Genomic DNA, 14,852 nt, shown 5'->3' on the forward strand with positions numbered 1-14,852 from the left:
GTATCTACAATGAATCAGTCTGTTTCTTAGGGGGGTTGGATGTATGATGGGGAAGTTGTGTGATTTGTGCCTGATACAGATCTCTGTACAAGATAAGGAGCTATATCCTTATATCACTATATATCCTTATATTACTATATATATTTATATCATTATATCACTATATATCCTTATATCACTATATATCCTTATATCACTATATCCTTATATCACTATATCCTTATATCTCTATGTCCCTATGTTGTCCCTGCATTAGGGTCTGTACAGACAGACATGGAACCTTCTCTGAAAGTGACTCGTGTAGTATATGGTCTATATTACATAGATGCTGGTTGTCTGATTGAGATGGATTTATCTTAAAGAACAATTAAGAAGCTATAACTTACTGTGAAGTCAGTATAACATTAGTTGTCTTCGGAAGAGACAAATAAAGTGACTTGTATAGTGCAATGTGTCAGAGTATTATCTATCTATCTATCTATCTATCTATCTATCTATCTCCTATCTATCTATCTATCTATCTATCTATCTATCTATCTATCTATCTATCTGTCTATCTATCTATCTGCCTCTCTGTCTATCTCATATCTATCTATCTATCTATCTATCTATCTATCTATCTATCTATCTATCTATTTGTCTATCTCATATCTATCTATCTATCTAGCTATCTATCTATCTATCTATCTATCTATCTATCTCCTATCTATCTATCTATCTATCTATCTATCTATCTATCTCATATCTATCTATCTATCTATCTATCTATCTATCTATCTATCTATCTATCTCCTATCTATCTATCTATCTATCTATCTATCTATCTATCTATCTATCTCATATCTATCTATCTATCTATCTATCTATCTATCTATCTATCTATCTATCTCCTATCTATCTATCTCATATCTATCTAATATCTATCTATCTATCTATCTATCTCCTATCTATCTATCTATCTATCTATCTATCTATCTATCTATCTATCTATCTCATATCTATCTATCTATCTATCTATCTATCTATCTATCTATCTCCTATCTATCTATCTCATATCTATCTAATATCTATCTATCTATCTATCTCCTATCTATCTATCTATCTATCTATCTATCTATCTATCTATCTATCTCATATCTATCTATCTATCTATCTATTTATCTATCTATCTATCTATATCCTATCTATCTATCTCATATCTATCTATATATCTATCTATCTCATATCTATCTATCTATCTATCTATCTATCTATCTATCTATCTATCTATCTGCCTCTCTGTCTATCTCATATCTATCTATCTATCTATCTATCTATCTATCTATCTATCTATCTATCTCCTATCTATCTATATATATCTCTCATATCTGTCTATCTATCTCATATCTATCTATCTATCTATCTATCTATCTATCTATCTATCTATCTGTCTATCTATCTCCTATCTATCTATCTATCTATCTATCTATCTCCTATCTATCTATCTATCTATCTATCTATCTATCTATCTATCTCATATCTATCTATCTATCTATCTATCTATCTATCTATCTCCTATCTATCTATCTATCTATCTATCTATCTATCTATCTATCTATCTCATATCTATCTATCTATCTATCTATCTATCTATCTATCTATCTCCTATCTATCTATCTATCTATCTCATATCTATCTATCTATCTATCTATCTATCTATCTATCTCCTATCTATCTATCTATCTCATATCTATCTATCTATCTATCTATCTATCTCCTATCTATCTATCTATCTATCTATCTATCTATCTATCTCATATCTATCTATCTCCTATCTATCTATCTATCTATCTATCTCATATCTATCTATCTATCTATCTATCTATCTATCTATCTATCTATCTATCTATCTCATATCTATCTATCTATCTATCTATCTATCTCCTATCTATCTATCTATCTATCTATCTATCTATCTATCTATCTATCTATCTCCTATCTATCTATCTATCTATCTATCTATCTATCTATCTATCTATCTCCTATCTATCTATCTCCTATCTATCTATCTATCTATCTATCTATCTATCTATCTATCTATCTATCTCCTATCTATCTATCTATCTATCTATCTCCTATCTATCTATCTATCTATCTATCTATCTATCTATCTATCTATCTATCTATCTCATATCTATCTATATATCTATCTATCTAATATCTATCTATCTATCTATCTATCTATCTATCTATCTATCTATCTATCTATCTAAGACAAAGTAACATAATGCATAAAGAGGAAAGGAAATAAAGTAATGATAACATATTTTGGACAGTGCTGCTCTTATTATTACAGCTCTGCCCCCCCCCCCCCTCTCCCCGTATAGTCACCTCTTGCTGCTGTCACTACAGTCTCTATCTCTCCCGATGTCTCTGTCACCTTCCTCCACATGTCTCTATCTATCGCTCTGTCCATCACTCAGCGCCTCCTCCATCTCCTGCTCTCCCCTCTGTCACAGCCCCTGTTATAGCTCCCTGTGAAAAGTGTTAATGAATTAGGGAATTACTTGGCCCTGCGCTGTAGGGTATTGGGGGGAGAGAGCTGGAACAGGCCGTAACGTGCTTTTATCATACTGGGAATGGATGAGACTCTCTAAGTGGTGGGATGAGTGTTGTCATGTGGAAGGGCCCTGCAGTGACTTCAAGTCCAGGATTAGCTGCTGTTCATGACTGGAATAATATGTTCCTCTGTAACACGGGGAATGAGACGTCCAAATGTCCAACATCTGCAGCTGTTTCCTAATCCCAAAACGGGATCGGGGAAGGAGTCTGTTGCTGTGAGAAATTATTTGCTGGAGATTAGTTCCCGTTAGTGCAAACAAATCCTAAAAAGTGAACTTCAGATTAGAGGTAAAACCCAGTATCTGAACCATCCCTAAGCATGTTACAAACGTAATCTGAACGTATCACCTACACAAGGAGTACATCCGTGCCTCATACATGCGTGCCTCATACCTCATCAGTATTGTCACAAAGCTTCTGGTGAATTAAAAGGTTCAATATTAGTTCAGCCCCCCAAAAAGCTTGTCTCTACTGCGTATAGGTGATAGGTTCACTTTAAACTTAATAGAGTAGTTCTCCCAGCCCCCACTTCAAAGGTGCTGTTATATCTCTGGTATCTGAGAAATTGAACCCATCAATCAGTAAAGCACATTTCTGTTACCTAGGAGACTGTAAGTTAATAACACAGACTAAAGGAGTGTTTGCACTGTTCTACCTCTTCCCAATTCCAGAGTAACAGAGTAAAATAAGAGAGATACACAAATAAAGATCAATATTTCCCATTTTAGGTCCCATGTCCAAAATTTTATGACTCCAGGATATTCTGAGTCGAGGGTTAATTTCGCTTTTCAGATCACCGAGTTTTACTGTCATTCTCTCAGGTTTAGACAAGGACACATTCCCACTGGTGGTTAAATTATGCATTTTACGATTGATTTATCCAAGGTAAATGGGTACTGAAAACAAACTGTTAATAATATTAATAATAAAAATGAAAACAGGACTTGAAGCACATTCTGCAACGTGGGTTTCCTTAGTTTCGTTGATGTCTATCAAGGTCAAAACACGTATAACCCTATTTCTGAAGCAACTATAGAGAATGAAATTATTACTTGTCTGCTGGATGTGATCTTTCCAGCCCTCTCGTTAAATTAGCAACAAATTGCTGTTTTCTACTTGTTCCTATGACACAAATCAGCAAAGTGTGTACAAAGCCTGTATTTTGCTGAGTCTGATGGTGCCGTATTTAAACAGTTCGTTCCCTTCCACCCTCTCTCTGAGACATTCACATAACGGGGGGAAGTAGTTAAAGCAATTCTAACAGACATAGATTAATTATTCACTGATAAAGTTCAAGTGCAGCATCTCAGCGACTTACAAATTGAGAAGCGCCTGTCATTTAATGGTGTCCTTGTCAGCGAGTCACAGAGGGGGAGAGGTGTCACATTCAGGTAAAGGCTGCATCAATCATGGGGACCAGGGCTGACAAATAAGACACCAGCTGACTTTGGGGGTTGCGGTGGCTTCGTTACCTTCAGAGATACGGTGACATCCCTGAGCAGTGATGAAAAGATCGGGACACTCAGGGAATAAACTGGAAATTGTGTTTCAGAAGTACGTTAACTCTCAAAATATATGATCCCCTATAGCAGCCGTTCCAGCCTATGTCCTCCTATGTGTTGTCTACTGTAGGTCCATAGGTAGTTCTCCTACATGCAAATCATCAACACGCTCCATCCCTCACCATACAGTCACTGGAGGTCTATGTAGCTGTCAGCTGGTGCTGCCAATTAAAATGATATATTAGCTGTGTCTATACAGGGATGATAGAGTTAACATGTTTATCTGGAGGAAACTCTCTTATTTAGCAGTATATTAAGACATTTTATATGTTTTAGTTTTAATATCGAATGTATTCTGTGTATAGGATGCAACATACGCACATCTCACACACCGCAAAAACCTTAATTCATGCACTCATCATCTCCCACATCGACTACTACAATTCCCTCCTTACTGGTCTTCCCAAAGTCAGACTTGAACCCCTACAATCTATTTTGCACGCAGCGGCTAGATTGATTTTCCTTGCAAACCGTTCTTTCTCTGCTGAGCCACTAACATACAAGGCCATCAACAAAGCTGCACCAACATACATCTCCTCACTTGTCTCAAAATATCTCCCAACTCGACACCTCCGTTCTGCACAAGATCTGCGTCTCTCTTCCACTCTCATCACATCCTCTCATTCTCGGTTACAGGACTTTTCTCGGGCTGCACCCACTTTGTGGAATTCCCTCCCTCGCACAGCAAGACTTTCTTCTAGTCTTCAAACCTTCAGCGTTCTCTAAAAACCCACCTCTTCAGACAAGCTTATAATATTCCTCAACCAGCATCTTAATCACCCCTATTACCACCCTCTACACAGCTAACACAAGACAACAACCCTCTGACCAACATTGGTACACACACAGCCAACTCAGTAGTTTTACCTTTGCATTCTAGCTGGTCCAGTGTGCAATATGATGTAGCACATGCCCTTGTGTTTGAAACTCACATTGTCCCATAGATTCTAAGCTTGTGAGCAGGGTTCTCTTACCTCTCTGTCTGTATGTATTACCCAGTATTGTTTTCTTAATGTTTGTTCCCAATTGTAAAGCGCTATGGAATTAGTTGGCGCTATATAAATAAATGATGACGATGATGATGATATCCTAGACGTTGGGTGTAGCTATTTCCTGCAGAGTTAGTGACCAAGCAGAATGTACAGAAATTCCAATGAAAGGCTGACTAGATTGAATGGATGGTCCATAGTGATGGACAGCAACGAGCCTCCTTGTCAGACTTGTAGATTCACAGCCTGTAATATCCATATAGAACGATAAACTTTATATATAATGATCAATGATTAATACAGCAGTATAGGCAGTGGTTAGTTTCTGAGAATTGACTAAGACATGCACAGGCTGACTAGTGAAACTAAACAGGATCTAACAACAATAGATGCCTGCCTGCATTTTTACCATGTCATAGGTTGTAGAGGTACAACAGAGTCTCATCGTTCACGCTCTGATCCTCACCTTGGACTAAAACAAACCAGTGTTGGGACATTTTGATCTGTTAACATCAGGACTATAATACAGGGGGAGAAGTCATGTGACAGGAGGTAGGAGGGGGCGTGGCAATGTCGTTGCACCACCATAGCCCCGCCCCCACTATAAAATGCAAAATTCATGGCATTGAATAACGGGGGTGGGGCTTAGTGACACGGTTAAGCCCCGCCCTGTCATTCAGTGCCGTAAATTTCGGCGAACCCGGAAGATTTTGCAACCCTTCCAGGGGTGCGGGAGGACTCCCCGAAATTTGGGAGCCTCCCAGGAATTCCGGGAGAGTAGGTAAGTATGTTGTAGTGTTGATTGCAGGACTTCCTGTGGTTTTCCTGTCTGTATCTGTTGTTCTTGAAACCATCAACAAAGCCGAATATTAAATCATTTATTTTTACTCTTCTTGTCATTGCATTATTGGAACTCCGTGAACCTATAAATACTTTGTATCAGGATGAAGTTCTTGTGATGAAACGCGTCAGTTGTGGCTTAACTCACCTTAAGCTCTACAAATAATGGTTATTCCTGGGATGTGTCTCCTATTTATCTTACTGACCTGATAAGAGAGTTTATCTGTTCATTCCAGGACACATCTAGTTTGTGTTGTTTAAATAAAAGTTAAACCTTCTTCTTATGAAGTTTACAGATTGTCTCTAGTCTGTGTGGAATGTTATATCTATATTTATCCATATATTTATATAATGTAAGTGACTGGAATGTGATAGTGTTACAATGTAGCAGTAGAAGAAATGGTGGTACGACATACCCCGTATAACCCGCACTTCCACCACTGTATATATATATATATATATATATATATATATACACACACATTGTATGACAATATTACAATTCAAAACACTTTTCTCATGAACTTTGTTGCTCTCATTAAACACCTAAAGTTGCCGGAGGTGAACTTGGTCCCTCTTAATGCAGGGATTGCTCTTATAAGCAACTCAAATTATTTTTAGCTTATTTTTTTTTACAGTTTAAAGCACAATTTACATTGCTTTTCCGCACCACTAAAATCTTCCTTCCTCCTTATTCATTTGGTTGCCTATTCCAAATTCTATCATTTCATTTTTGGAAAGTGCTCAGATCCCTGTACTCTGCAGATGACCTGTTACCAAGAACTTGTACTGAGAATCCACTATAAGCGTTTCTGTCCGTTTACAGCTGCGAATAGAAATGAATGTCTGCTAGAATAAGACATATACTGTATCCCCTAATATATTGCACCCCTCACTCCATAAGAGTGTGTTAATATAGAAGTATTAATGAGTCTATATATGTTAGTGTGAGTATTTGGCAAAAAAAAAATTCAATTAATTTAAAATATTTTTATTAAGTAAAGGGTAAGAGGGGTCTAGTCTTCAACTGTAAACTGTATCTGATTTGTATACATCAGCAAAGCCATAGTTCATACTTTAGATAACTATACATTTAACATATATTGTTTTATTTTGAAATACAATTTATTCTGATGAAGGTGACCTTTTAAATAAAGCACAATGGGAACAATATATAAAATGTAAATATTATTCTTGCTGTCAATCATATGGAAAACAATTTCAGGGCAATAACAACACAGGATTAGTATTTTCCTGCTTCCAGAACACAATTACAATTAACAAGCGGTTGATGATAATACAAACTACACATTTGTTTTAGGTAATAACACATTTAGGTTATTTCCAGGGGGTCTGTGTGAGGGTGTCAGAGAGCTCATGTCTGAGCCCGTCCCCCGGACCCCCAGTGCCCATCACATCTGTGAAATGTGTTTGGGGAAAATTACCAACGTTTTCTGTCTTGTGAAACAGTGAGAAAAACTCCAGGGGTGAAAGTATTTATAGTCCATTTATTGTAGTCTCACAGAAGACCCGGGATTCGGGATACAGCGTATTATACAGAAATACAGAGAGGGTGGTTCATAGCTAATATTAAACTCCAGTGTCAGAGGAGAGATTGGGGCAGGTCAGGGCAAAGTACAGGGCAAAAAGGGTGAAAATAAAGTAAAACAAGTGAGACACTGAGCCCCCTCTTTATAACCCCCCCTCCCCAGCCATTATAAAGCCCCCTCCACACTTACCACCAGATATATTCTGTGTGTGAGTAATAACATACATTAAATCCATTATTTGTCCCCCTGTTTATTACACCTCCTTACCAGTTATTGTCTGTGTTTTAAGACGTTGTAATAAAGAGACTGAAGTTTACTTCTTTAATTGCAAACGTGATAAATATATATTTAATCTCTGTTCCTGTTAACAGTTCCAAGCTGGGTCAAGCAGTAAGTACAATTAGATGGTCCCGGTGTACAGTGGAAAACAATATACAGTATTTCTTGTATGTTTAATACCCTCACTACACAGTAATCTACAGTATGAACGGATTCTGTCAGATACAAACAAACTGACCTAAGTGAGTGAGTTTGTTGGAACTTGTAATATAGATCGGTAATGGGCAACCTCATAGACATCAGGGGCCACATGGTGCCACCCACTAACCTTCACAGGGGCCACACTGTGCCACCCACTAACCTTCACAGGGGTCACTCGGTGTCGTTCTCTAAACTTCACAGGGGCCACATGGTGTCACCCTCTAATGTTCATAGGGGCCACACTGTGCCACCCTCTAACCTTCACAGGGGCCACACGGTGCCACCCTCTAACCTTCACACGGGCCACATGATGCTGCCCTCTAACCTTCACAGGGGCCACACGGTGCCACCTTCTAACCTTCACAGGGGCCACACGGTGCTGCCCCTCTAACCTTCACAGGGGCCACACGGTGCTGCCCTCTAACCTTCACAGGGGCCACAGGGTGCCGCCCTCTAACCTTCACAGGGGCCACACGGTGCCGCCCTCTAACCTTCACAGGGGCCACACGGTGCCGCCCTCTAACCTTCACAGGGGCCACACGGTGCCACCCTCTAACCTTCACAGGGGCCACACGTGCCACCCTCTAACCTTTACAGGGGCCACACATCACCCTTGAACAAGCTGAGCCGTCAGCAGTACACAGGAGTAACGTGACCAATAACAGTTATTAACGTTTATCTAATTAACGTCAGTATATTCTGCAGTGCTTTACAATTGGGATCTAATAATGTTGTCGGTCCCTCGTGTCACAGGATTCGTCCCTCAGTTTGTTCATGTAACATGTAATTACAGCGTTGTCAGAGAACATGCTAACAGGACGTGACACGTTATCCTCGTACACAGCACCAACGTCTCCATTTTCAGGCAAAAACCCGTACAGGCATTTCTAAATGTTCATAGACTGGAAACACAAGAGCTTACAATCCATGTGTTAGGTCCATGGTCTCAGTCATTTGCATGGATTAGATGCTGCCATTAATATCTATTTTCTGAGGAGATGTCTGGGGAGTTAAATCATCAGTTAGAGGAAGGGTGCACTGGGAACGGAGGGGGGCAATGTAGGTGATTCATTTAACTCATTTAAACATGTAAATGTGCTGGATGAAAACATATAAATAGGTGGTTTCTACCTAGATGGGCAGTTATTATTATTATTCTTTGTTTAAAGAACACCAACATATTAGTAGCGCTGTACATTGAGGGGGTCATGATACAAATACATATCATACAATGACGTGATACAGAAGATAAAGATGAGCTTACACTCTAAGCGCCTGAGTCATTAAGGAAAGTACGGCAAAAAAGGAGTAAAAGTTCTCTGGGACAAACCGCGTTACAATGCAAGGGGTGCAAATTAGTTTATTATTTTGCACATAAGTTAAATACTGGCTGTTTTTTCATCTAGCACACAAATACTTGATAGCTTTATTTTTACACTGAAATGTAAAGTTGATCTAGGACATGCCCTACCCCAACTATAAATCTGCCCCCACATTTTACATTTACCCCCCAGCCCCCTCCAATGCAACATGGTTTTGCCCAGGTGCAAAGTTACTCCTGTTTTATGCTTTGCTCTCCTTAGTGACTCAGCCCTGAGAGACGTGGGATAGACAAGTGAGCGGAATAACAATATTAGCTGGTGGTGAACGTGTGACTGCTGTAATATGAGGGTACCAGGTCTGTGGTCGTCTATGGAGGGGTCTGGTCCATGTACGATGACACCTCGTGCAGCAGACACATCTCTGAGTAGAAGTTTCTTATTCCTTCATCAGTTTCCTGCTCAGCCCATTGGGCTTTAACACGGCTCCTAGAAGATCCCATGACATGAATCTCCTGACATGGATGAGGCTCATCCTCTCCTCCCTGCTAGATCCTACGTACAGACCGCGGCCCCGTCCCTACTGACTGCTGATTCTCAATCGCTTGGACAGGATCCCTTAAGGACACAGGGAGCAGAATGTCTTCTCATTCTGGGGGGGATTCAGAAAGCTGCCAAGTTTCCCTCTTGCAGAGCTTCCAGCGGTCATTTATCTCCTGGTCTGTATGCGCCCCCCGTCCCTATATCTGACTGAGCAGGGTGGACATAGGCACCAATTAACCGTTTCCTCCCTGATGGGTAAATGCAGAGTAGCATAAGACACATTCCCACAGAGAGGGGCGATTTATGCTGGCATCGGTTAAAATGCGGGCGAGCAGTATAAATAAAATCCACCTCTCTTATAGCTAATTCACTCTGGCTAACCTGCCCATGGGGCAAATGAAACGTCAGCGTTTACTCAGCTACATGGAAGGGTAACAAGTAGATTATATGTGTACAGACATGCTCCTGTTATTTATATATATATATATATATATATATATATATATATATATATATACACACACTGTATTTGTGTCGCAGTAATAACATGCCGCGTACCACATATATCCATAGACACTATAATTATAATTACAATATACACCCTGTCTCCCCGACCTTCTTCTTCTTGTCTAGGCAGCATCTTCCCCCCTATATCCCAGTATCCTCCACCACCCCCCTCCGCCTCCCCTGTCCTCTCCTCTGATATTATTTCTTCAATATTACTTTGATTTTTTCGCCCACCAGAATCTCTCTTCCCAGCTGCAGTAGATCTTTAATAACATGAAAATAATTAGCAGAACCTGCACACGTACAACGCCAAGATACATGAGGCAGCTTCGGCGTGTGCGCACATATTATATATATATATATATATATATATACATACACACACACCCCGTTCTCTGATCTGTGACAACATATTATTGCTTAAAGCAAAAACACCTTTGCAGCATTTTAATAATTTGAACACTCCAAGAAGTTAATCATTCAGAGGGCGATACAGGAGATACCGCAAGTCCATACATCTGCTATGTGATAATTGGTGACATCATCAAGAGAATATTATGTCAAAGGCTAGTAGTAATAATACAATCCCCGTACGCAGTCTCCATGGGAACCGCATCCAAACCTCCTGACAACTTCATACATTAGGAAAAGCTGTTAGGAAGGATTTTTTCCTTTTAGCAAAACAAGAGAAAAAAAAGGAAGGAGGGGGGGGGGGTTCCTGAAGGGGGACGCACGGTCTATAAACTGGGTAATTTTAATATAAATGTTCTCCTAAACATATTGACAAACTTCCTTTTGCACAGCGAGAGCTACTTATTTGATCTTATATTCACAATACATTGATCTAGTTCAGCGAGGTGTTTACAAGGGACAGTACATACACATATACCCCAGCGCCCACTTTATTAGGTACACCTGCTCGTTAAAGCAAATGTCTAATCAGCCAATCAGGTGACAGAAACGCGTAAAAGCACACAGACATGGTCAAGAGGTTCAGTTGTTGTTCAGACCAAACACCAGACAGGGAAGAAATATGATGTAAGTGACTGTGGAATGATTGATGGTAACAGGTGTTTGAGTTTCTCAGAGACTGCTGATCTCCTGGGACCTTCACACACCCCAGTCTCTAGAGCTTACAGAGGATGGTGCACAAAACAAAAACATACAGTGAGCGTCAGTTCTGTGGGCGAAAATGCCTTGTCAATGAGAGGTCAGAGGAGAATGGTCAGACTGGTTCAAGCTGACAGGATGGTGACGGTAACTGACATAACCATGTGTTATACCTGCGGTGTACAGAAGAGCATCTCTGACCACACAGCATGTCGAACCTTGAGGTGGATGGGCTACAGCAGAAGACCACATCGGGATCCACTCAGGACCTCTTCATACCACGCTGGAGCTCCTCATACCACCCCTGCCCTCTTCATACCACTCCAGACCTCCTCATACCACATCGGACCTCCTCATACCACTCCGGACGTCTTCAAACCACGCCGGACCTCCTCATACCACGCCGGACCTCCTCATACCACGCCGGACCTGCTCATACCACGCTGGACCTCCTCATTCCACTCCGGACCTCCTCATACCACGCCGGGCCTCATACCACGCCGGACCTCCTCATACCACACTGTATTCCTCTCCTGTCAGCAAATATCAGGGACTGAGGCTACAGTGAACACCGAGTCACCAAACCTAGACTGGTGAAGATTGGAAAAACGTTCCCTGGTCTGACGAATCTCACTTTCTGCTGCCACATGCAGATGGTGTAATAGTGGGTGGAATGTTTTCTTGGCCCACAATAGGCCCCCCAAAACCAAATGAGGATTATTTAATGTCACTGCCTACCAGAGTATTGTTACTGACCATGTGCATCCCTTTATGGCCACAGTCTGCCCATCTTCTGTGGCTACTTCCAGCAGGGTAACGCGTCATGGCACAAAGCACCCGCCGTCTAAGGCTGGTTCCACGGACATGGCGGTGAGGTCGGTGTACTCCAATGTCCTCCACAGTCACCAGATCTCAGCCCAATAGAGCAGCTTTAGGATGTGGTGGAACGAGAGATCTGAATGTGTCTCCGACATATCTGCGTGGTGCCTGTCAATCACCATGTACCGAATCTGTGCGGAACGTTACCAGCACCTTGTAGTATCCATGCCACAAGTAATTGGGGCTGTTCTGGGGGACAAAGGGTGGGTCTTACCCAATACTAAGAGGGGGGGGGGCAAAGGGGGTCTTACCCAATACTAAGATGGTGTACCTAATAAAGTGACGTGTGTGCCCATTGATTGCATTCATGATCCAACTGTGTGTCAGGTTTGTGTGATCATTCCATAAGGCGTTAGTCCCAGCGCAGAGACATCACCTTCTATCACATATGACCCACCCCTGTATATCCAATTACCTCCCATTATACAGAACCCTCATTTATGTGTCATATACACCCTGACAGTAAGGGGACATCAGGTCTTTATATCATGATATTCTCAACTCATTGTTATAAACAGATTTGTACAGAGGCGCAAAGACCTGCTACGAAAATATAAGAACCATTGGCTGTTGATCAGCAATACAGCTGGTAAAAGTCCCAATGAAATAACAAGAGACATATTAAAGAAAATAAACACACAAGGAAGAGTTCAGAGATGAGCCGTCAGGGAACGTTGCTGGTTTTATGCCTCGGATATCGCTTCCAGCAAGAGGATTTCACAATCTCTCCCTCTAGGGTAATTCAGGACGGGTTTATTGTGTCTTTGTGGTTGGCAGTGACCCCCGGAGCTCACAGTCTATCCCTTTAGTAGACCGCGGTGAAGGATTGTTGGAGGGGCGACTGCAATCTTCTGTACGGACCTGAGGCCGCAGGGCCAGGTGATCAGTGTCTCTCACAATTATTTACACACAGTAGATCTTGGAGAAGGGTCAGATGACAAACACTTGTCAGCAGTAAGAGGATGGGATTTACACAAGTGGTTCTTAGGCTTCACCAATAGTACATTTTGGAGCACAAATAGATTATTAATATTAACATACTAGTAGGTTAATTGGCTGCTATCAAATTGACCTTAGTCTCTCTGTCTGTCTGTGTGTATGTTGGGAATTTAGACTGTAAGCTCCAATGGGGCAGGGACTGATGTGAGTTCTCTGTACAGCGCTGCAGAGTCAGTGACGCTATATAAATAAATGGTGATGATGAGTATGAACATTAGTGGATGTGTCAAGGAGCTCAAACCAGTGATTATCGTCCTCTCCTCCAAGATCCACTTATGAACCAGTTTCAGAAACACCGATTTATACAGAAGGAACATGAGAAAATAACAGAGCAACTTGGTGCTGGTTACACAGCTCAGGAACGCGGCTTCATCCTGATAATCAGGAACTTGTTCAGTTACCTCCCAGAAACCTTCCCCCCCCCTCCCCCAGCGCAGCATTTAGTCATCCACCCGCACTGACATCATCACCAGGGCCCCCGGTCAGGCTGAGGGTCCACGTAGTGGGTTCCAACGGTGGCTCCGATGTGAGAGTCACTTGGACACACATGAGGACGTTGGACGTTGTGATTTTTACCGGCATATAACAAAAGTATTAAACGTCGTCTGATCACTGAGGTATCTGACCCCCCCTCATTAATGGGCCCCTGTCCTCTATCCAGTGCTCACCTACCAGTTCCTGTGTCAGGTCTTATATTCGACTGTTAGCTCTAGGGTACAGGAATGGCCTGAACCACGTGTTAGTGGCCGGCTCGGCCGTACAAGAACGGACCGAATATAAACGCTATGAAGACCCCAATGAGGTAATAAAGGCAGCAGGTGGGCAAAATATTTGGGTGTATAAGGATCCATGGACACAGGTGATACCACAGCTAGCGTGAGACAATGGACTAGAACACGCATGGAGCACGCAGGGTGGAACATACATGTGCTATTTCTGTCTATATTCTGTCCACTTCTCCGTGTGCTGCCCTGACAGTGACCATGTATGACCTTGTGCTTCTCAGCGATATCACAGCCCCAGCGGAGGTCGTCTAATATTAGGGTGGGGAACACGTATGTGAGGGCAGCCCCCACCCTTATATACAGACATGATCGCAGAGAAGACACGGGTCACTAACACACAGCGGACAGTATCGTATATAGGGGCATATTTAATAAAGCACGATAGAGCTTTTAACGGATAATTAGGGTCCCACAGTGTCCTCCGCAAATTTATTAAGGGGGCATCGCAGCAGATATCATGGATATCTGCTGCTTTGCATTCCTCTTCGTTTTTGGGAGCAGTCACCATTCAACAGAATGGTGACTGCTCCTGGCCGCAATCTAACAAGTCCCGAAAAAACATTTTTTTCGGGAACTTGTCATGTTAATGTACACCAGCTGCAGCTGGCGTACATGAGGAAATCTAATGCTGTCAGCTCTGCTCCGGAGAGCAGAGCTGGACAGCGCATGTGTGGAGGGATCACATGAT

This window comes from Mixophyes fleayi, chromosome 8 (genome assembly GCF_038048845.1).
Source record: "Mixophyes fleayi isolate aMixFle1 chromosome 8, aMixFle1.hap1, whole genome shotgun sequence".
NCBI lineage: Eukaryota > Metazoa > Chordata > Amphibia > Anura > Limnodynastidae > Mixophyes > Mixophyes fleayi.